General features: G+C 39.4%; 1 protein-coding gene across 3 annotated transcripts in view; it reads right to left on the bottom strand.

Annotated features, from left to right (window-relative positions):
* The window catches only part of CPLX2 (complexin 2), a 408,616-nt gene that overhangs the window by 143,743 nt on the left and 240,066 nt on the right, over positions 1-24,807 (bottom strand). Inside the window, exon 1 of one of the 3 annotated variants that reach the window (XM_073651148.1) lies at positions 2,050-2,304. The exons of the other annotated variants lie outside the window; for them this stretch is intronic. The gene's annotated coding sequence lies outside the window, so the exon portion shown is untranslated. Of the gene's footprint in view, positions 1-2,049; positions 2,305-24,807 lie in introns of those variants that run through there. 3 annotated transcript variants of the gene reach the window in all.

Below are 24,807 nucleotides of genomic sequence, written 5' to 3'. Positions count from 1 at the left end.
TTACTAAAATACCACAATAAAGTGGGTGATTGACAAAATAGCATCTCTGAAGATTAAAAGTCAGTACAATCTCCTAGTGGGCTGAGATAATGGAAATAGCACTTCAATTTTCCAATTTTCAGATGTGTGGAATTTACCTAAAATACACTCACAATTGTTTAGTCTATTGCTTTTACATCAAACTAATAATTATATTAATATTAATAATAATAAGCATCATTATATTTTTCTAATCTACCGTTCATGTGGGGCTTTGTAGCTGAATGTAGAAGGCCTTGTAGCTGAATACACTCCATACTGTAGATGATGCAAGTTTATGTTTCATACTTTATAACTGAAAAATGACATTTTTGATGGAAAGCATGGACATTTTTTAAATATGCCGTATTTACATGACTGTATGTAGAATTGTAAATGATGTCGATATATCTATTGCATTACTGACATTATTTGGAACGTCATGTTCCAGCAATGTGTGCACTTCTTGTAATGTAATAAGACATTTATTCATGCCGCTTTATAAAAATAGATTATATATTAGGACTATAAATGAAACGCCACAAAATGTCACTCAAGCATTGTAATATGTATATTGAACTCACAATAAAAACTATAATAAATAATCAGTTTATTAATGTCAGTATATTTGTGTGCGTTAAAAAAAGTCTTTGCCGCTCAACAACAGGTGACAGTGGCTCCCTCTATACGTGCACGCAGCATGTGCTTATGTCGGATTAGCACTCCTGGATCAAGGTTTCCCTACATACAGTATATGCTCAGGTGTATATAGTGAAACCATGGGATCACTCGGCTTCGTGATGGTTGTAGGTAATAAGGATATGTAGAATAACAATGTTATATCACACCTGTGAATCCTGTTCCTCCACCACCAACGTTACCTATAATCTGGACATTGAGTAACCATCATTATATGTTTCCTTAATATGTGTAATGACAGACAGATTACCTTTAGCCATCTATATGTACATTCCCTGTGTGAATGCCAGTCTGCTAGTGCTAGGGGAAAAAGACACCTTGCAGGGCTCACTGGGGACCTGAATACCTAGCAGCAAAAGTTCCCAGATGAGAGCTGGTATCAATGGCAGGATTACAGAAATAAAGTTATTAAAATGTTACCCTGCATTGAATATTATCATCAGAATTATTTGATATCACCTGTTTGCTCACATAATACTTTGCTTATATCCGGCAGTGTCCATTGTAGTCATCATTGCAGTTAGCACTTGCCCAGAATATAATACCCTCTTCTCCCTCACCTGTCTTTGTGAGTCTAACCCCAAAAAATCCCCATAGCTTTGTTTTAGACTTTGCAATAAGTAATGTACCAGAATCAGTAAGAATAATGTCTATAATTACTTTGTTACTTGGACCACACTTATAAAGCAGGTAAGGAAGTTGTCTGGGTGGAGAACCTAAATATTATTTATTTTGTGGGAGCTCCCGTATACAACAATACACATATAGGGGCTGTTTATTAGTCACTGAATACATTGATGGAGGATAGGAGATTTCGAGGTATCCTTACAGCTAGTACTCATCCTAAATGAGATTACAACAACACTGAAGTATTATAGTAATTGTATATATATATATATATATATATATATATATATATATATATATATATAAATATATATATATATTATAAAGTACTACGGAATATGTTGGCGCAATAAAAATAAAAAAAAATTGCTACATATATATATATACTGTATATATCATACATCTCTCAATAAGGAACTCATCGCTGTGTAATAGGACAAATGTTACCATATAGCAGGACTTATATATATATATATACATATATATATAGTCATTTGATGCCACTGATTTTGCATGGGACTGCAGGTCGGTGTAGAGCAGTCAGAGGTGTAGTACACAGAGGCCAGAGAGCTGACAGCAGAGCAGCACTAGGCTGCTGGACAGGAGGAAAGTTAGTTTCTGCAGGGAGCTGTCCTTTCAGCACCACCATTGCCTGTGGCTCTCTGCACAGCCCGGGCCTGCAGGTCTCCAGAGCTGGTCACTAACCTGTACAGCTGTGCTGGTGGAGTGGAGTGGAGTGGGTCTGCCGTGGAGCCGATCCTGCCTGCAGCAGAGGGAGCCGTGGACTGAGCTGCTGCCTGGGAGCCGTCACTCCCTTCCCTCGGAGTCTCCCTCCTCCTCCTCCTCCTGGTTACTAGTCTGTGCTCCGCATTGATTGATAGTGATCAGCTGCCTCCTTCACAAAACATCGCCAGTGACTAGAGCAAGGAAAGCGCCTCCTCCTGCAAGGAAGCCTGGAATTGGGGGGATTGTGCTGAGGGTGGGGGAGGAATGACCTTGTATTTTGACTACAAGCTCTAAAGGCAGTGTCCCCCGGAACCCAACCCACACCTGACCTTCTTGTAAGGGTCCTAATGAGATACTTCATTATTTCTGTCATCTTTGCTTCATTGGGCTAAGTAATATTAATCACAGGCTGGCTACAAAGACCCCGGCGTCCCCATCCTCCTCCTGCAGGAAACTTCATGAATTAGTCATTGATATGACAGTCAGGGCGGCCATAGCCCTAGATGCCAGCAGCCTCTTGCTCTTCTTACAGTTACATTGGCTGCACTCGGTGGAGATGGGGGCACAATCCTCAGATTCTGTCTATTCTTCTAGGTATTTCAAGGATCCATATTCTGCAGGTTCTTAGTTATTATTATGCGCGTTGCAGACACAGGCTCACTGCGCCAGTCACCTGAGGTAACCGCGCCAGACAGTGCTCTATCCAATACCAAGCCTGGGAAGCCAACAGGTCAGCTATGCTTCCATTCATGTGATCGCACGCTGTGTATAACACACACAAAGCAGCGTATAACACACACAAAGCAGCGTATAACACACGCATACTAGTGTATAACACACACAAAGCAGCGTATAACACACACAAACCAGTGTATAACACACACAAAGCAGCGTATAACACACACAAAGCAGCGTATAACACACACAAAGCAGCGTATAACACACACAAAGCAGCGTATAACACACACATACTAGTGTATAACACACACAAAGCAGCGTATAACACACACAAAGCAGCGTATAACACACACAAAGCAGCGTATAACACACATAAAGCAGTGTATAACACACACAAAGCAGTGTATAACACACACAAAGCAGTGTATAACACACACACAAAGCAGCGTATAACACACACAAAGCAGCGTATAACACACACAAAGCAGCGTATAACACACACAAAGCAGTGTATAACACACACAAAGCAGTGTATAACACACACACAAAGCAGCGTATAACACACACATACTAGTGTATAACACACACATACTAGTGTATAGCACACACAAAGCAGCGTATAACACACACATACTAGTGTATAACACACACACAAAGCAGTGTATAACACACACAAAGCAGCGTATAACACACACAAAGCAGTGTATAACACACACAAAGCAGAGTATAACACACACAAACCAGTGTATAACACACACAAAGCAGCGTATAACACACACAAAGCAGTGTATAACACACACAAAGCAGTGTATAACACACACAAAGCAGTGTATAACACACACAAACCAGTGTATAACACACACAAAGCAGTGTATAACACACACATACTAGTGTATAACACACACAAAGCAGTGTATAACACACACAAAACAGTGTATAACACACACAAAGCAGTGTATAACACACACATACTAGTGTATAACACACACAAAGCAGCGTATAACACACACAAAGCAGTGTATAACACACACAAAGCAGTGTATAACACACACAAAGCAGAGTATAACACACACAAACCAGTGTATAACACACACAAAGCAGCGTATAACACACACAAAGCAGTGTATAACACACACAAAGCAGTGTATAACACACACAAAGCAGTGTATAAAACACACAAAGCAGAGTATAACACACACAAACCAGTGTATAACACACACAAAGCAGCGTATAACACACACAAAGCAGTGTATAACACACACAAAGCAGTGTATAACACACACAAAGCAGAGTATAACACACACAAAGCAGTGTATAACACACACAAACCAGTGTATAACACACACAAAGCAGCGTATAACACACACAAAGCAGCGTATAACACACACAAAGCAGCGTATAACACACACAAAGCAGTGTATAACACACACAAAGCAGCGTATAACACACACAAAGCAGTGTATAACACACACAAAGCAGTGTATAACACACACAAACCAGTGTATAACACACACAAAGCAGCGTATAACACACACAAAGCAGCGTATAACACACACAAAGCAGCGTATAACACACACAAAGCAGCGTATAACACACACAAAGCAGTGTATAACACACACAAAGCAGCGTATAACACACACACAAACCAGTGTATAACACACACAAAGCAGTGTATAACACACACAAACCAGTGTATAACACACACAAAGCAGCGTATAACACACACAAAGCAGCGTATAACACACACAAAGCAGTGTATAACACACACAAAGCAGCGTATAACACACACACAAACCAGTGTATAACACACACAAAGCAGTGTATAACACACACAAACCAGTGTATAACACACACAAAGCAGCATATAACACACACAAAGCAGCGTATAACACACACAAAGCAGCATATAACACACACAAAGCAGCGTATAACACACACAAACCAGTGTATAACACACACAAAGAAGTGTATAACACACACAAAGCAGCGTATAACACACACAAAGCAGTGTATAACACACACAAAGAAGTGTATAACACACACAAAGCAGCGTATAACACACACAAAGCAGTGTATAACACACACAAAGCAGCGTATAACACACACAAAGAAGTGTATAACACACACACAAAGCAGCGTATAACACACACAAAGAAGTGTATAACACACACAAAGAAGTGTATAACACACACAAAGCAGCGTATAACACACACAAAGCAGTGTATAACACACACAAAGCAGCGTATAACACACACAAAGAAGTGTATAACACACACACAAAGCAGCGTATAACACACACAAAGAAGTGTATAACACACACAAACCAGTGTATAACACACACAAAGCAGTGTATAACACACACAAAGCAGCGTATAACACACACAAAGCAGTGTATAACACACACAAAGCAGTGTATAACACACACAAAGCAGCGTATAACACACACAAAGAAGTGTATAACACACACACAAAGCAGTGTATAACACACACAAAGCAGTGTATAACACACACAAAGCAGTGTATAACACACACAAAGCAGCGTATAACACACACAAAGAAGTGTATAACACACACAAACCAGTGTATAACACACACAAAGCAGTGTATAACACACACAAAGCAGTGTATAACACACACAAAGCAGTGTATAACACACACACAAAGCAGTGTATAACACACAAAAAGCAGCGTATAACACACACAAAGCAGTGTATAAAACACACAAAGCAGTGTATAACACACACAAAGCAGCGTATAACACACACAAAGAAGTGTATATAACACACACACAAAGCAGCGTATAACACACACAAAGCAGTGTATAACACACACACAGCAGTGTATAACACACACACAAAGCAGTGTATAACACACAAAAAGCAGCGTATAACACACACAAAGCAGCGTATAACACACACAAAGCAGTGTATAACACACACAAAGCACTGTATAACACACACAAAGCAGTGTATAACACACACAAAGCAGCGTATAACACACACAAAGAAGTGTATAACACACACACAAAGCAGTGTATAACACACACAAAGCAGTGTATAACACACACACAAAGCAGTGTATAACACACAAAAAGCAGCGTATAACACACACAAAGCAGCGTATAACACACACAAAGCAGTGTATAACACACACAAAGCAGTGTATAACACACACAAAGCAGTGTATAACACACACAAAGCAGCGTATAACACACACAAAGCAGTGTATAACACACACAAAGCAGCGTATAACACACACAAAGCAGCGTATAACACACACAAAGCAGTGTATAACACACAAAAAGCAGTGTATAACACACACAAAGAAGTGTATATAACACACACACAAAGCAGCGTATAACACACACAAAGCAGTGTATAACACACACACAGCAGTGTATAACACACACACAAAGCAGTGTATAACACACAAAAAGCAGCGTATAACACACACAAAGCAGCGTATAACACACACAAAGCAGTGTATAACACACACAAAGCACTGTATAACACACACAAAGCAGTGTATAACACACACAAAGCAGCGTATAACACACACAAAGAAGTGTATAACACACACACAAAGCAGTGTATAACACACACAAAGCAGTGTATAACACACACACAAAGCAGTGTATAACACACAAAAAGCAGTGTATAACACACACAAAGCAGCGTATAACACACACAAAGCAGTGTATAACACACACAAAGCAGCGTATAACACACACAAAGCAGCGTATAACACACACAAAGCAGTGTATAACACACACAAAGCAGTGTATAACACACACAAACCAGTGTATAACACACACAAAGAAGCGTATAACACACACAAAGCAGCGTATAACACACACAAAGCAGTGTATAACACACACACAAAGCAGCGTATAACACACACAAAGCAGCGTATAACACACGCATACTAGTGTATAACACACACAAAGCAGCGTATAACACACACAGAGCAGCGTATAACACACACAAAGCAGCGTATAACACACACATACTAGTGTATAACACACACAAAGCAGCGTATAACACACACAAAGCAGTGTATAACACACACAAAGCAGCGTATAACACACACAAAGCAGCGTATAACACACACAAAGCAGCGTATAACACACACATACTAGTGTATAACACACACAAAGCAGCGTATAACACACACAAAGCAGCGTATAACACACACAAAGCAGCGTATAACACACACAAAGCAGTGTATAACACACACAAAGCAGAGTATAACACACAAAGCAGTGTATAACACACACACAAAGCAGCGTATAACACACACAAAGCAGCGTATAACACACACAAAGCAGCGTATAACACACACAAAGCAGTGTATAACACACACAAAGCAGTGTATAACACACACACAAAGCAGCGTATAACACACACATACTAGTGTATAACACACACATACTAGTGTATAGCACACACAAAGCAGCGTATAACACACACATACTAGTGTATAACACACACACAAAGCAGTGTATAACACACACAAAGCAGCGTATAACACACACAAAGCAGTGTATAACACACACAAAGCAGAGTATAACACACACAAACCAGTGTATAACACACACAAAGCAGTGTATAACACACACATACTAGTGTATAACACACACAAAGCAGTGTATAACACACACAAAACAGTGTATAACACACACAAAGCAGTGTATAACACACACATACTAGTGTATAACACACACAAAGCAGCGTATAACACACACAAAGCAGTGTATAACACACACAAAGTAGTGTATAACACACACAAAGCAGAGTATAACACACACAAACCAGTGTATAACACACACAAAGCAGCGTATAACACACACAAAACAGTGTATAACACACACAAAGCAGTGTATAACACACACAAAGCAGTGTATAACACACACAAAGCAGAGTATAACACACACAAACCAGTGTATAACACACACAAAGCAGCGTATAACACACACAAAGCAGTGTATAACACACACAAAGCAGTGTATAACACACACAAAGCAGAGTATAACACACACAAAGCAGTGTATAACACACACAAACCAGTGTATAACACACACAAAGCAGCGTATAACACACACAAAGCAGCGTATAACACACACAAAGCAGCGTATAACACACACAAAGCAGTGTATAACACACACAAAGCAGCGTATAACACACACAAAGCAGTGTATAACACACACAAACCAGTGTATAACACACACAAAGCAGCGTATAACACACACAAAGCAGCGTATAACACACACAAAGCAGCGTATAACACACACAAAGCAGTGTATAACACACACAAAGCAGCGTATAACACACACACAAACCAGTGTATAACACACACAAAGCAGCGTATAACACACACAAAGCAGCGTATAACACACACAAAGCAGCGTATAACACACACAAAGCAGTGTATAACACACACAAAGCAGCGTATAACACACACACAAACCAGTGTATAACACACACAAAGCAGTGTATAACACACACAAACCAGTGTATAACACACACAAAGCAGTGTATAACACACACAAAGAAGTGTATAACACACACAAAGCAGTGTATAACACACACAAAGCAGCGTATAACACACACACAAACCAGTGTATAACACACACAAAGCAGTGTATAACACACACAAACCAGTGTATAACACACACAAACCAGTGTATAACACACACAAAGAAGTGTATAACACACACAAAGCAGCGTATAACACACACAAAGCAGTGTATAACACACACAAAGAAGTGTATAACACACACAAAGCAGCGTATAACACACACAAAGCAGTGTATAACACACACAAAGCAGCGTATAACACACACAAAGAAGTGTATAACACACACACAAAGCAGCGTATAACACACACAAAGAAGTGTATAACACACACAAAGAAGTGTATAACACACACAAAGCAGCGTATAACACACACAAAGCAGTGTATAACACACACAAAGCAGCGTATAACACACACAAAGAAGTGTATAACACACACACAAAGCAGCGTATAACACACACAAAGAAGTGTATAACACACACAAACCAGTGTATAACACACACAAAGCAGTGTATAACACACACAAAGCAGCGTATAACACACACAAAGCAGTGTATAACACACACAAAGCAGTGTATAACACACACAAAGCAGCGTATAACACACAAAGAAGTGTATAACACACACACAAAGCAGTGTATAACACACACAAAGCAGTGTATAACACACACAAAGCAGTGTATAACACACACAAAGCAGTGTATAACACACACAAAGCAGCGTATAACACACACAAAGAAGTGTATAACACACACACAAAGCAGCGTATAACACACACAAAGAAGTGTATAACACACACAAAGAAGTGTATAACACACACAAAGCAGCGTATAACACACACAAAGCAGTGTATAACACACACAAAGCAGCGTATAACACACACAAAGAAGTGTATAACACACACACAAAGCAGCGTATAACACACACAAAGAAGTGTATAACACACACAAACCAGTGTATAACACACACAAAGCAGTGTATAACACACACAAAGCAGCGTATAACACACACAAAGCAGTGTATAACACACACAAAGCAGTGTATAACACACACAAAGCAGCGTATAACACACAAAGAAGTGTATAACACACACACAAAGCAGTGTATAACACACACAAAGCAGTGTATAACACACACAAAGCAGTGTATAACACACACAAAGCAGCGTATAACACACACAAAGAAGTGTATAACACACACAAACCAGTGTATAACACACACAAAGCAGTGTATAACACACACAAAGCAGTGTATAACACACACAAAGCAGTGTATAACACACACACAAAGCAGTGTATAACACACAAAAAGCAGCGTATAACACACACAAAGCAGTGTATAAAACACACAAAGCAGTGTATAACACACACAAAGCAGCGTATAACACACACAAAGAAGTGTATATAACACACACACAAAGCAGCGTATAACACACACAAAGCAGTGTATAACACACACACAGCAGTGTATAACACACACACAAAGCAGTGTATAACACACAAAAAGCAGCGTATAACACACACAAAGCAGCGTATAACACACACAAAGCAGTGTATAACACACACAAAGCACTGTATAACACACACAAAGCAGTGTATAACACACACAAAGCAGCGTATAACACACACAAAGAAGTGTATAACACACACACAAAGCAGTGTATAACACACACAAAGCAGTGTATAACACACACACAAAGCAGTGTATAACACACAAAAAGCAGCGTATAACACACACAAAGCAGCGTATAACACACACAAAGCAGTGTATAACACACACAAAGCAGTGTATAACACACACAAAGCAGTGTATAACACACACAAAGCAGCGTATAACACACACAAAGCAGTGTATAACACACACAAAGCAGCGTATAACACACACAAAGCAGCGTATAACACACACAAAGCAGTGTATAACACACACAAAGCAGTGTATAACACACACAAAGAAGTGTATATAACACACACACAAAGCAGCGTATAACACACACAAAGCAGTGTATAACACACACACAGCAGTGTATAACACACACACAAAGCAGTGTATAACACACAAAAAGCAGCGTATAACACACACAAAGCAGCGTATAACACACACAAAGCAGTGTATAACACACACAAAGCACTGTATAACACACACAAAGCAGTGTATAACACACACAAAGCAGCGTATAACACACACAAAGAAGTGTATAACACACACACAAAGCAGTGTATAACACACACAAAGCAGTGTATAACACACACACAAAGCAGTGTATAACACACAAAAAGCAGCGTATAACACACACAAAGCAGCGTATAACACACACAAAGCAGTGTATAACACACACAAAGCAGTGTATAACACACACAAAGCAGTGTATAACACACACAAAGCAGCGTATAACACACACAAAGCAGTGTATAACACACACAAAGCAGCGTATAACACACACAAAGCAGCGTATAACACACACAAAGCAGTGTATAACACACACAAAGCAGTGTATAACACACACAAACCAGTGTATAACACACACAAAGAAGCGTATAACACACACAAAGCAGCGTATAACACACACAAAGCAGTGTATAACACACACACAAAGCAGCGTATAACACACACAAAGCAGCGTATAACACACGCATACTAGTGTATAACACACACAAAGCAGCGTATAACACACACAAAGCAGCGTATAACACACACAAAGCAGCGTATAACACACACATACTAGTGTATAACACACACAAAGCAGCGTATAACACACACAAAGCAGTGTATAACACACACAAAGCAGCGTATAACACACACAAAGCAGCGTATAACACACACAAAGCAGCGTATAACACACACATACTAGTGTATAACACACACAAAGCAGCGTATAACACACACAAAGCAGCGTATAACACACACAAAGCAGCGTATAACACACACAAAGCAGTGTATAACACACACAAAGCAGAGTATAACACACACAAAGCAGCGTATAACACACACAAAGCAGCGTATAACACACACAAAGCAGCGTATAACACACACAAAGCAGTGTATAACACACACAAAGCAGTGTATAACACACACACAAAGCAGCGTATAACACACACATACTAGTGTATAACACACACATACTAGTGTATAGCACACACAAAGCAGCGTATAACACACACATACTAGTGTATAACACACACACAAAGCAGTGTATAACACACACAAAGCAGCGTATAACACACACAAAGCAGTGTATAACACACACAAAGCAGAGTATAACACACACAAACCAGTGTATAACACACACAAAGCAGTGTATAACACACACATACTAGTGTATAACACACACAAAGCAGTGTATAACACACACAAAACAGTGTATAACACACACAAAGCAGTGTATAACACACACATACTAGTGTATAACACACACAAAGCAGCGTATAACACACACAAAGCAGTGTATAACACACACAAAGTAGTGTATAACACACACAAAGCAGAGTATAACACACACAAACCAGTGTATAACACACACAAAGCAGCGTATAACACACACAAAACAGTGTATAACACACACAAAGCAGTGTATAACACACACAATGCAGTGTATAACACACACAAAGCAGAGTATAACACACACAAACCAGTGTATAACACACACAAAGCAGCGTATAACACACACAAAGCAGTGTATAACACACACAAAGCAGTGTATAACACACACAAAGCAGAGTATAACACACACAAAGCAGTGTATAACACACACAAACCAGTGTATAACACACACAAAGCAGCGTATAACACACACAAAGCAGCGTATAACACACACAAAGCAGCGTATAACACACACAAAGCAGTGTATAACACACACAAAGCAGCGTATAACACACACAAAGCAGTGTATAACACACACAAACCAGTGTATAACACACACAAAGCAGCGTATAACACACACAAAGCAGCGTATAACACACACAAAGCAGCGTATAACACACACAAAGCAGTGTATAACACACACAAAGCAGCGTATAACACACACACAAACCAGTGTATAACACACACAAAGCAGTGTATAACACACACAAACCAGTGTATAACACACACAAAGCAGCGTATAACACACACAAAGCAGCGTATAACACACACAAAGCAGTGTATAACACACACAAAGCAGCGTATAACACACACACAAACCAGTGTATAACACACACAAAGCAGTGTATAACACACACAAACCAGTGTATAACACACACAAAGCAGCATATAACACACACAAAGCAGCGTATAACACACACAAAGCAGCATATAACACACACAAAGCAGCGTATAACACACACAAACCAGTGTATAACACACACAAAGAAGTGTATAACACACACAAAGCAGCGTATAACACACACAAAGCAGTGTATAACACACACAAAGAAGTGTATAACACACACAAAGCAGCGTATAACACACACAAAGCAGTGTATAACACACACAAAGCAGCGTATAACACACACAAAGAAGTGTATAACACACACACAAAGCAGCGTATAACACACACAAAGAAGTGTATAACACACACAAAGAAGTGTATAACACACACAAAGCAGCGTATAACACACACAAAGCAGTGTATAACACACACAAAGCAGCGTATAACACACACAAAGAAGTGTATAACACACACAAAAAGCAGCGTATAACACACACAAAGAAGTGTATAACACACACAAACCAGTGTATAACACACACAAAGCAGTGTATAACACACACAAAGCAGCGTATAACACACACAAAGCAGTGTATAACACACACAAAGCAGTGTATAACACACACAAAGCAGCGTATAACACACACAAAGAAGTGTATAACACACACACAAAGCAGTGTATAACACACACAAAGCAGTGTATAACACACACAAAGCAGTGTATAACACACACAAAGCAGCGTATAACACACACAAAGAAGTGTATAACACACACAAACCAGTGTATAACCCACACAAAGCAGTGTATAACACACACAAAGCAGTGTATAACACACACAAAGCAGTGTATAACACACACACAAAGCAGTGTATAACACACAAAAAGCAGCGTATAACACACACAAAGCAGTGTATAAAACACACAAAGCAGTGTATAACACACACAAAGCAGCGTATAACACACACAAAGAAGTGTATATAACACACACACAAAGCAGCGTATAACACACACAAAGCAGTGTATAACACACACACAGCAGTGTATAACACACACACAAAGCAGTGTATAACACACAAAAAGCAGCGTATAACACACACAAAGCAGCGTATAACACACACAAAGCAGTGTATAACACACACAAAGCACTGTATAACACACACAAAGCAGTGTATAACACACACAAAGCAGCGTATAACACACACAAAGAAGTGTATAACACACACACAAAGCAGTGTATAACACACACAAAGCAGTGTATAACACACACACAGCAGTGTATAACACACACACAAAGCAGTGTATAACACACAAAAAGCAGCGTATAACACACATAAAGCAGCGTATAACACACACAAAGCAGCGTATAACACACACAAAGCAGTGTATAACACACACAAAGCACTGTATAACACACACAAAGCAGTGTATAACACACACAAAGCAGCGTATAACACACACAAAGAAGTGTATAACACACACACAAAGCAGTGTATAACACACACAAAGCAGTGTATAACACACACACAAAGCAGTGTATAACACACAAAAAGCAGCGTATAACACACACAAAGCAGCGTATAACACACACAAAGCAGTGTATAACACACACAAAGCAGTGTATAACACACACAAAGCAGCGTATAACACACACAAAGCAGCGTATAACACACACAAAGCAGTGTATAACACACACAAAGCAGCGTATAACACACACAAAGCAGCGTATAACACACACAAAGCAGTGTATAACACACACAAAGCAGTGTATAACACACACAAAGCAGTGTATAACACACACAAAGAAGCGTATAACACACACAAAGCAGCGTATAACACACACAAAGCAGCGTATAACACACACAAAGCAGTGTATAACACACACACAAAGCAGCGTATAACACACACAAAGCAGTGTATAACACACACAAAGCAGTGTATAACACACACAAAGCAGCGTATAACACACACAGAGCAGTGTATAACACACACAAAGCAGTGTATAACACACACAAACCAGTGTATAACACACACAAAGCAGCGTATAACACACACAAAGCAGCGTATAACACACACAAAGCAGTGTATAACACACACAAAGCAGCGTATAACACACACACAAACCAGTGTATAACACACACAAAGCAGTGTATAACACACACAAACCAGTGTATAACACACACAAAGCAGCATATAACACACACAAAGCAGCGTATAACACACACAAAGCAGCATATAACACACACAAAGCAGCGTATAACACACACAAACCAGTGTATAACACACACAAAGAAGTGTATAACACACACAAAGCAGCGTATAACACACACAAAGCAGTGTATAACACACACAAAGAAGTGTATAACACACACAAAGCAGCGTATAACACACACAAAGCAGTGTATAACACACACAAAGCAGCGTATAACACACACAAAGAAGTGTATAACACACACACAAAGCAGCGTATAACACACACAAAGAAGTGTATAACACACACAAAGAAGTGTATAACACACACAAAGCAGCGTATAACACACACAAAGCAGTGTATAACACACACAAAGCAGCGTATAACACACACAAAGAAGTGTATAACACACACAAAAAGCAGCGTATAACACACACAAAGAAGTGTATAACACACACAAACCAGTGTATAACACACACAAAGCAGTGTATAACACACACAAAGCAGCGTATAACACACACAAAGCAGTGTATAACACACACAAAGCAGTGTATAACACACACAAAGCAGCGTATAACACACACAAAGAAGTGTATAACACACACACAAAGCAGTGTATAACACACACAAAGCAGTGTATAACACACACAAAGCAGTGTATAACACACACAAAGCAGCGTATAACACACACAAAGAAGTGTATAACACACACAAACCAGTGTATAACCCACACAAAGCAGTGTATAACACACACAAAGCAGTGTATAACACACACAAAGCAGTGTATAACACACACACAAAGCAGTGTATAACACACAAAAAGCAGCGTATAACACACACAAAGCAGTGTATAAAACACACAAAGCAGTGTATAACACACACAAAGCAGCGTATAACACACACAAAGAAGTGTATATAACACACACACAAAGCAGCGTATAACACACACAAAGCAGTGTATAACACACACACAGCAGTGTATAACACACACACAAAGCAGTGTATAACACACAAAAAGCAGCGTATAACACACACAAAGCAGCGTATAACACACACAAAGCAGTGTATAACACACACAAAGCACTGTATAACACACACAAAGCAGTGTATAACACACACAAAGCAGCGTATAACACACACAAAGAAGTGTATAACACACACACAAAGCAGTGTATAACACACACAAAGCAGTGTATAACACACACACAGCAGTGTATAACACACACACAAAGCAGTGTATAACACACAAAAAGCAGCGTATAACACACATAAAGCAGCGTATAACACACACAAAGCAGCGTATAACACACACAAAGCAGTGTATAACACACACAAAGCACTGTATAACACACACAAAGCAGTGTATAACACACACAAAGCAGCGTATAACACACACAAAGAAGTGTATAACACACACACAAAGCAGTGTATAACACACACAAAGCAGTGTATAACACACACACAAAGCAGTGTATAACACACAAAAAGCAGCGTATAACACACACAAAGCAGCGTATAACACACACAAAGCAGTGTATAACACACACAAAGCAGTGTATAACACACACAAAGCAGCGTATAACACACACAAAGCAGCGTATAACACACACAAAGCAGTGTATAACACACACAAAGCAGCGTATAACACACACAAAGCAGCGTATAACACACACAAAGCAGTGTATAACACACACAAAGCAGTGTATAACACACACAAAGCAGTGTATAACACACACAAAGAAGCGTATAACACACACAAAGCAGCGTATAACACACACAAAGCAGCGTATAACACACACAAAGCAGTGTATAACACACACACAAAGCAGCGTATAACACACACAAAGCAGTGTATAACACACACAAAGCAGTGTATAACACACACAAAGCAGCGTATAACACACACAGAGCAGTGTATAACACACACAAAGCAGTGTATAACACACACAAAGCAGCGTATAACACACACAAAGAAGTGTAGAACACACACAAAGAAGTGTATAACACACACAAAGCAGTGTATAACACACACAAAGCAGCGTATAACACACACAAAGCAGCGTATAACACACACAAAGAAGTGTATAACACACACAAAGATGCGTATAACACACACAAAGCAGCGTATAACACACACAAAGCAGCGTATAACACACACAAAGCAGTGTATAACACACACAAAGCAGCGTATAACACACACAAAGCAGCGTATAACACACACAAAGCAGCGTATAACACACACAAAGCAGCGTATAACACACACAAAGCAGTGTATAACACACACACAAAGCAGCGTATAACACACACATACTAGTGTATAACACACACATACTAGTGTATAACACACACACAAAGCAGTGTATAACACACACAAAGCAGAGTATAACACACACAAAGCAGCGTATAACACACACAAAGCAGTGTATAACACACACAAAGCACAGTATAACACACACAAACCAGTGTATAACACACACAAAGCAGTGTATAACACACACATACTAGTGTATAACACACACAAAGCAGTGTATAACACACACAAAGCAGCGTATAACACACACAAAGCAGCGTATAACACACACAAAGAAGTGTATAACACACACAAAGCAGCGTATAACACACACAAAGCAGCGTATAAGACACACAAAACAGTGTATAACACACACAAAGCAGCGTATAAGACACACAAAGCAGCGTATAACACACACAAAGCAGCGTATAACACACACAAAGAAGTGTATAACACACACAAACCAGTGTATAACCCACACAAAGCAGTGTATAACACACACAAAGCAGTGTATAACACACACAAAGCAGTGTATAACACACACACAAAGCAGTGTATAACACACAAAAAGCAGCGTATAACACACACAAAGCAGTGTATAAAACACACAAAGCAGTGTATAACACACACAAAGCAGCGTATAACACACACAAAGAAGTGTATATAACACACACACAAAGCAGCGTATAACACACACAAAGCAGTGTATAACACACACACAGCAGTGTATAACACACACACAAAGCAGTGTATAACACACAAAAAGCAGCGTATAACACACACAAAGCAGCGTATAACACACACAAAGCAGTGTATAACACACACAAAGCAGTGTATAACACACACAAAGCAGCGTATAACACACACAAAGAAGTGTATAACACACACACAAAGCAGTGTATAACACACACAAAGCAGTGTATAACACACACACAAAGCAGTGTATAACACACAAAAAGCAGCGTATAATACACACAAAGCAGCGTATAACACACACAAAGCAGTGTATAACACACACAAAGCAGTGTATAACACACACAAAGCAGCGTATATCACACACAAAGCAGCGTATAACACACACAAAGCAGCGTATAACACACACAAAGCAGTGTATAACACACACAAAGCAGTGTATAACACACACAAACCAGTGTATAACACACACAAAGAAGCGTATAACACACACAAAGCAGCGTATAACACACACACAAAGCAGCGTATAACACACACAAAGCAGTGTATAACACACACAAAGCAGTGTATAACACACACAAAGCAGCGTATAACACACACAAAGCAGCGTATAACACACACAGAGCAGTGTATAACACGCACAAAGCAGTGTATAACACACACACAAAGCAGCGTATAACACACACAAAGCAGTGTATAACACACACAAAGAAGTGTATAACACACACAAAGAAGTGTATAACACACACAAAGCAGTGTATAACACACATAAAGCAGCGTATAACACACACAAAGCAGCGTATAACACACACAAAGAAGTGTATAACACACACAAAGCAGCGTATAACACACACAAAGCAGCGTATAACACACACAAAGCAGCGTATAACACACACAAAGCAGTGTATAACACACACATAGCAGCGTATAACACACAGAAAGCAGCGTATAACACACAAAGCACTGTATAACACACACAAAGCAGCGTATAACACACACAAAGCAGCGTATAACACACACAAAGCAGCGTATAACACACACAAAGCAGTGTATAACACACACACAAAGCAGCGTATAACACACACATACTAGTGTATAACACACACATACTAGTGTATAACACACACAAAGCAGCGTATAACACACACATACTAGTGTATAACACACACACAAAGCAGTGTATAACACACACAAAGCAGAGTATAACACACACAAAGCAGCGTATAACACACACAAAGCAGTGTATAACACACACAAAGCAGAGTATAACACACACAAACCAGTGTATAACACACACAAAGCAGTGTATAACACACACATACTAGTGTATAACACACACAAAGCAGTTTATAACACACACGAAGCAGCGTATAACACACACAAAGCAGCGTATAACACACACAAAGAAGTGTATAACACACAGAAAGAAGCGTATAACACACACAAAGCAGCGTATAACACACACAAAGCAGTGTATAACACACACAAAGCAGCGTATAACACACACAAAGCAGCGTATAACACACACAAAGCAGCGTATAACACACAAAGCACTGTATAACACACACAAAGCAGCGTATAAGACACACAAAGCAGCGTATAACACACACAAAGCAGTGTATAACACACACAAAGCAGTGTATAACACACACACAAAGCAGCGTATAACACACACATACTAGTGTATAACACACACATACTAGTGTATAACACACACAAAGCAGCGTATAACACACACATACTAGTGTATAACACACACACAAAGCAGTGTATAACACACACAAAGCAGTGTATAACACACACAAAGCAGCGTATAACACACACATACTAGTGTATAACACACACACAAAGCAGTGTATAACACACACAAAGCAGTGTATAACACACACAAAGCAGCGTATAACACACACAAAGCAGTGTATGACACACACAAAGCAGAGTATAACACACACAATCCAGTGTAAAACACACACAAAGCAGTGTATAACACACACATACTAGTGTATAACACACACAAAGCAGTGTATAACACACACAAACCAGTGTATAATACACACAAAGCACTGTATAACACACACAAAGCAGCGTATAACACACACAAAGCAGCGTATAACACACACAAAGCAGTGTATAACACACACAAAGCAGCGTATAACACACACAAAGCAGCGTATAACACACACAAAGCAGTGTATAACACACACAAAGCAGCGTATAACACACACAAAGCAGTGTATAACACACACAAAGCAGTGTATAACACACACAAACCAGTGTATAACACACACAAAGCAGCGTATAACACACACAAAGCAGCGTATAACACACACAAAGCAGCGTATAACACACACAAAGCAGTGTATAACACACATAAAGCAGCGTATAACACACACAAAGCAGTGTATAACACACACAAAGCAGTGTATAACACACACAAACCAGTGTATAACACACACAAAGCAGCGTATAACACACACAAAGCAGTGTATAACACACACAAAGCAGCGTATAACACACACACAAACCAGTGTATAACACACACAAAGCAGTGTATAACACACACAAACCAGTGTATAACACACACAAAGCAGCGTATAACACACACAAAGCAGCGTATAACACACACAAAGCAGTGTATAACACACACAAAGCAGCGTATAACACACACACAAACCAGTGTATAACACACACAAAGCAGTGTATAACACACACAAACCAGTGTATAACACACACAAAGCAGCGTATAACACACACAAAGCAGCGTATAACACACACAAAGCAGCATATAACACACACAAAGCAGCGTATAACACACACAAACCAGTGTATAACACACACAAAGAAGTGTATAACACACACAAAGCAGCGTATAACACACACAAAGCAGTGTATAACACACACAAAGAAGTGTATAACACACACAAAGCAGCGTATAACACACACAAAGCAGTGTATAACACACACAAAGCAGCGTATAACACACACAAAGAAGTGTATAGCACACACACAAAGCAGCGTATAACACACACAAAGAAGTGTATAACACACACAAAGCAGCGTATAACACACACAAAGCAGTGTATAACACACACAAAGCAGCGTATAACACACACAAAGCAGTGTATAACACACACAAAGCAGTGTATAACACACACAAACCAGTGTATAACACACACAAAGCAGCGTATAACACACACAAAGCAGCGTATAACACACACAAAGCAGCGTATAACACACACAAAGCAGTGTATAACACACATAAAGCAGCGTATAACACACACAAAGCAGTGTATAACACACACAAAGCAGTGTATAACACACACAAACCAGTGTATAACACACACAAAGCAGCGTATAACACACACAAAGCAGTGTATAACACACACAAAGCAGCGTATAACACACACACAAACCAGTGTATAACACACACAAAGCAGTGTATAACACACACAAACCAGTGTATAACACACACAAAGCAGCGTATAACACACACAAAGCAGCGTATAACACACACAAAGCAGTGTATAACACACACAAAGCAGCGTATAACACACACACAAACCAGTGTATAACACACACAAAGCAGTGTATAACACACACAAACCAGTGTATAACACACACAAAGCAGCGTATAACACACACAAAGCAGCGTATAACACACACAAAGCAGCATATAACACACACAAAGCAGCGTATAACACACACAAACCAGTGTATAACACACACAAAGAAGTGTATAACACACACAAAGCAGCGTATAACACACACAAAGCAGTGTATAACACACACAAAGAAGTGTATAACACACACAAAGCAGCGTATAACACACACAAAGCAGTGTATAACACACACAAAGCAGCGTATAACACACACAAAGAAGTGTATAGCACACACACAAAGCAGCGTATAACACACACAAAGAAGTGTATAACACACACAAAGCAGCGTATAACACACACAAAGCAGTGTATAACACACACAAAGCAGCGTATAACACACACAAAGAAGTGTATAACACTCACACAAAGCAGCGTATAACACACACAAAGAAGTGTATAACACACACAAACCAGTGTATAACACACACAAAGCAGTGTATAACACACACAAAGCAGCGTATAACACACACAAAGCAGTGTATAACACACAAAGCAGTGTATAACACACACAAAGCAGCGTATAACACACACAAAGAAGTGTATAACACACACACAAAGCAGTGTATAACACACACAAAGCAGTGTATAACACACACAAAGCAGCGTATAACACACACAAAGAAGTGTATAACACACACAAACCAGTGTATAACCCACACAAAGCAGTGTATAACACACACAAAGCAGTGTATAACACACACACAAAGCAGTGTATAACACACAAAAAGCAGCGTATAACACACACGAAGCAGTGTATAAAACACACAAAGCAGTGTATAACACACACAAAGCAGCGTATAACACACACAAAGAAGTGTATAACACACACACAAAGCAGCGTATAACACACACAAAGCAGTGTATAACACACACAAAGCAGTGTATAACACACACACAAAGCAGTGTATAACACACAAAAAGCAGCGTATAACACACACAAATCAGCGTATAACACACACAAAGCAGTGTATAACACACACAAAGCAGTGTATAACACACACAAAGCAGCGTATAACACACACAAAGAAGTGTATAACACACACACAAAGCAGTGTATAACACACACAAAGCAGTGTATAACACACACAAAGCAGTGTATAACACACACACAAAGCAGTGTATAACACACAAAAAGCAGCGTATAACACACACAAAGCAGCGTATAACACACACAAAGCAGTGTATAACACACACAAAGCAGTGTATAACACACACAAAGCAGCGTATAACACACACAAAGCAGTGTATAACACACACAAAGCAGTGTATAACACACACAAAGCAGCGTATAACACACACAAAGCAGTGTATAACACACACAAAGCAGTGTATAACACACACAAACCAGTGTATAACACACACAAAGCAGCGTATAACACACACAAAGCAGCGTATAACACACACAAAGCAGTGTATAACACACACACAAAGCAGCGTATAACACACACAAAGCAGTGTATAACACACACAAAGCAGTGTATAACACACACAAAGCAGCGTATAACACACACAAAGCAGCGTATAACACACACAAAGCAGTGTATAACACACACAAAGCAGTGTATAACACACACACAAAGCAGCGTATAACACACACAAAGCAGTGTATAACACACAAAAAGCAGCGTATAACACACACGAAGCAGTGTATAAAACACACAAAGCAGTGTATAACACACACAAAGCAGCGTATAACACACACAAAGAAGTGTATAACACACACACAAAGCAGCGTATAACACACACAAATCAGTGTATAACACACAAAGCAGTGTATAACACACAAAAAGCAGCGTATAACACACACACATCAGCGTATAACACACACAAAGCAGTGTATAACACACACAAAGCACTGTATAACACACACAAAGCAGTGTATAACACACACAAAGCAGCGTATAACACACACAAAGAAGTGTATAACACACACACAAAGCAGTGTATAACACACACAAAGCAGTGTATAACACACACAAAGCAGTGTATAACACACACACAAAGCAGTGTATAACACACAAAAAGCAGCGTATAACACACACAAAGCAGCGTATAACACACACAAAGCAGTGTATAACACACACAAAGCAGTGTATAACACACACAAAGCAGCGTATAACACACACAAAGCAGTGTATAACACACACAAAGCAGTGTATAACACACACAAAGCAGCGTATAACACACACAAAGCAGTGTATAACACACACAAAGCAGTGTATAACACACACAAACGAGTGTATAACACACACAGAGAAGCGTATAACACACACAAAGCAGCGTATAACACACACAAAGCAGCGTATAACACACACAAAGCAGCGTATAACACACCCAAAGCAGTGTATAACACACACACAAAGCAGCGTATAGCACACACAAAGCAGTGTATAACACACACAAAGCAGCGTATAACACACACAAAGCAGCGTATAACACACACAAAGCAGTGTATAACACACACAAAGCAGTGTATAACACACACACAAAGCAGCGTATAACACACACAAAGCAGTGTATAACACACACAAAGAAGTGTATAACACACACAAAGCAGTGTATAACACACACAAAGCAGCGAATAACACACACAAAGCAGCGTATAACACACACAAAGCAGCGTATAACACACACAAAGCAGCGTATAACACACACAAAGCAGTGTATAACACACACAAAGCAGCGTATAACACACACAAAGCAGCGTATAACACACACAAAGCACTGTATAACACACACAAAGCAGCATATAACACACACAAAGCAGCTTATAACACACACAAAGCAGCGTATAACACACACAAAGCAGCGTATAACACACACAAAGCAGTGTATAACACACACACAAAGCAGCGTATAACACACACATACTAGTGTATAACACACACATACTAGTGTATAACACACACAAAGCAGCGTATAACACACACATACTAGTGTATAACACACACACAAAGCAGTGTATAACACACACAAAGCAGTGTATAACACACACAAAGCAGTGTATAACACACACAAAGCAGAGTATAACACACACAAACCAGTGTATAACACACACAAAGCAGTGTATAACACACACATACTAGTGTATAACACACACAAAGCAGTGTATAACACACACAAAGCAGCGTATAACACACACAAAGCAGCGTATAACACACACAAAGCAGCGTATAATACACACAAAGCAGTGTATAACACACACAAAGCAGTGTATAACACACACACAAAGCAGCATATAACACACACATACTAGTGTATAACACACACATACTAGTGTATAACACACACAAAGCAGCGTATAACACACACATACTAGTGTATAACACACACACAAAGCAGTGTATAACACACACAAAGCAGCGTATAACACACACAAAGCAGTGTATAACACACACAAAGCAGAGTATAACACACACAAACCAGTGTATAACACACACAAAGCAGTGTATAACACACACATACTAGTGTATA

This window comes from Phyllobates terribilis, unplaced genomic scaffold (genome assembly GCF_046119375.1).
Source record: "Phyllobates terribilis strain yellow unplaced genomic scaffold, ASM4611937v1 Scaffold_11__3_contigs__length_659146591, whole genome shotgun sequence".
In the NCBI taxonomy this organism is placed as follows: domain Eukaryota; kingdom Metazoa; phylum Chordata; class Amphibia; order Anura; family Dendrobatidae; genus Phyllobates; species Phyllobates terribilis.
This window is presented reverse-complemented; position numbering and strand designations above follow the sequence as displayed.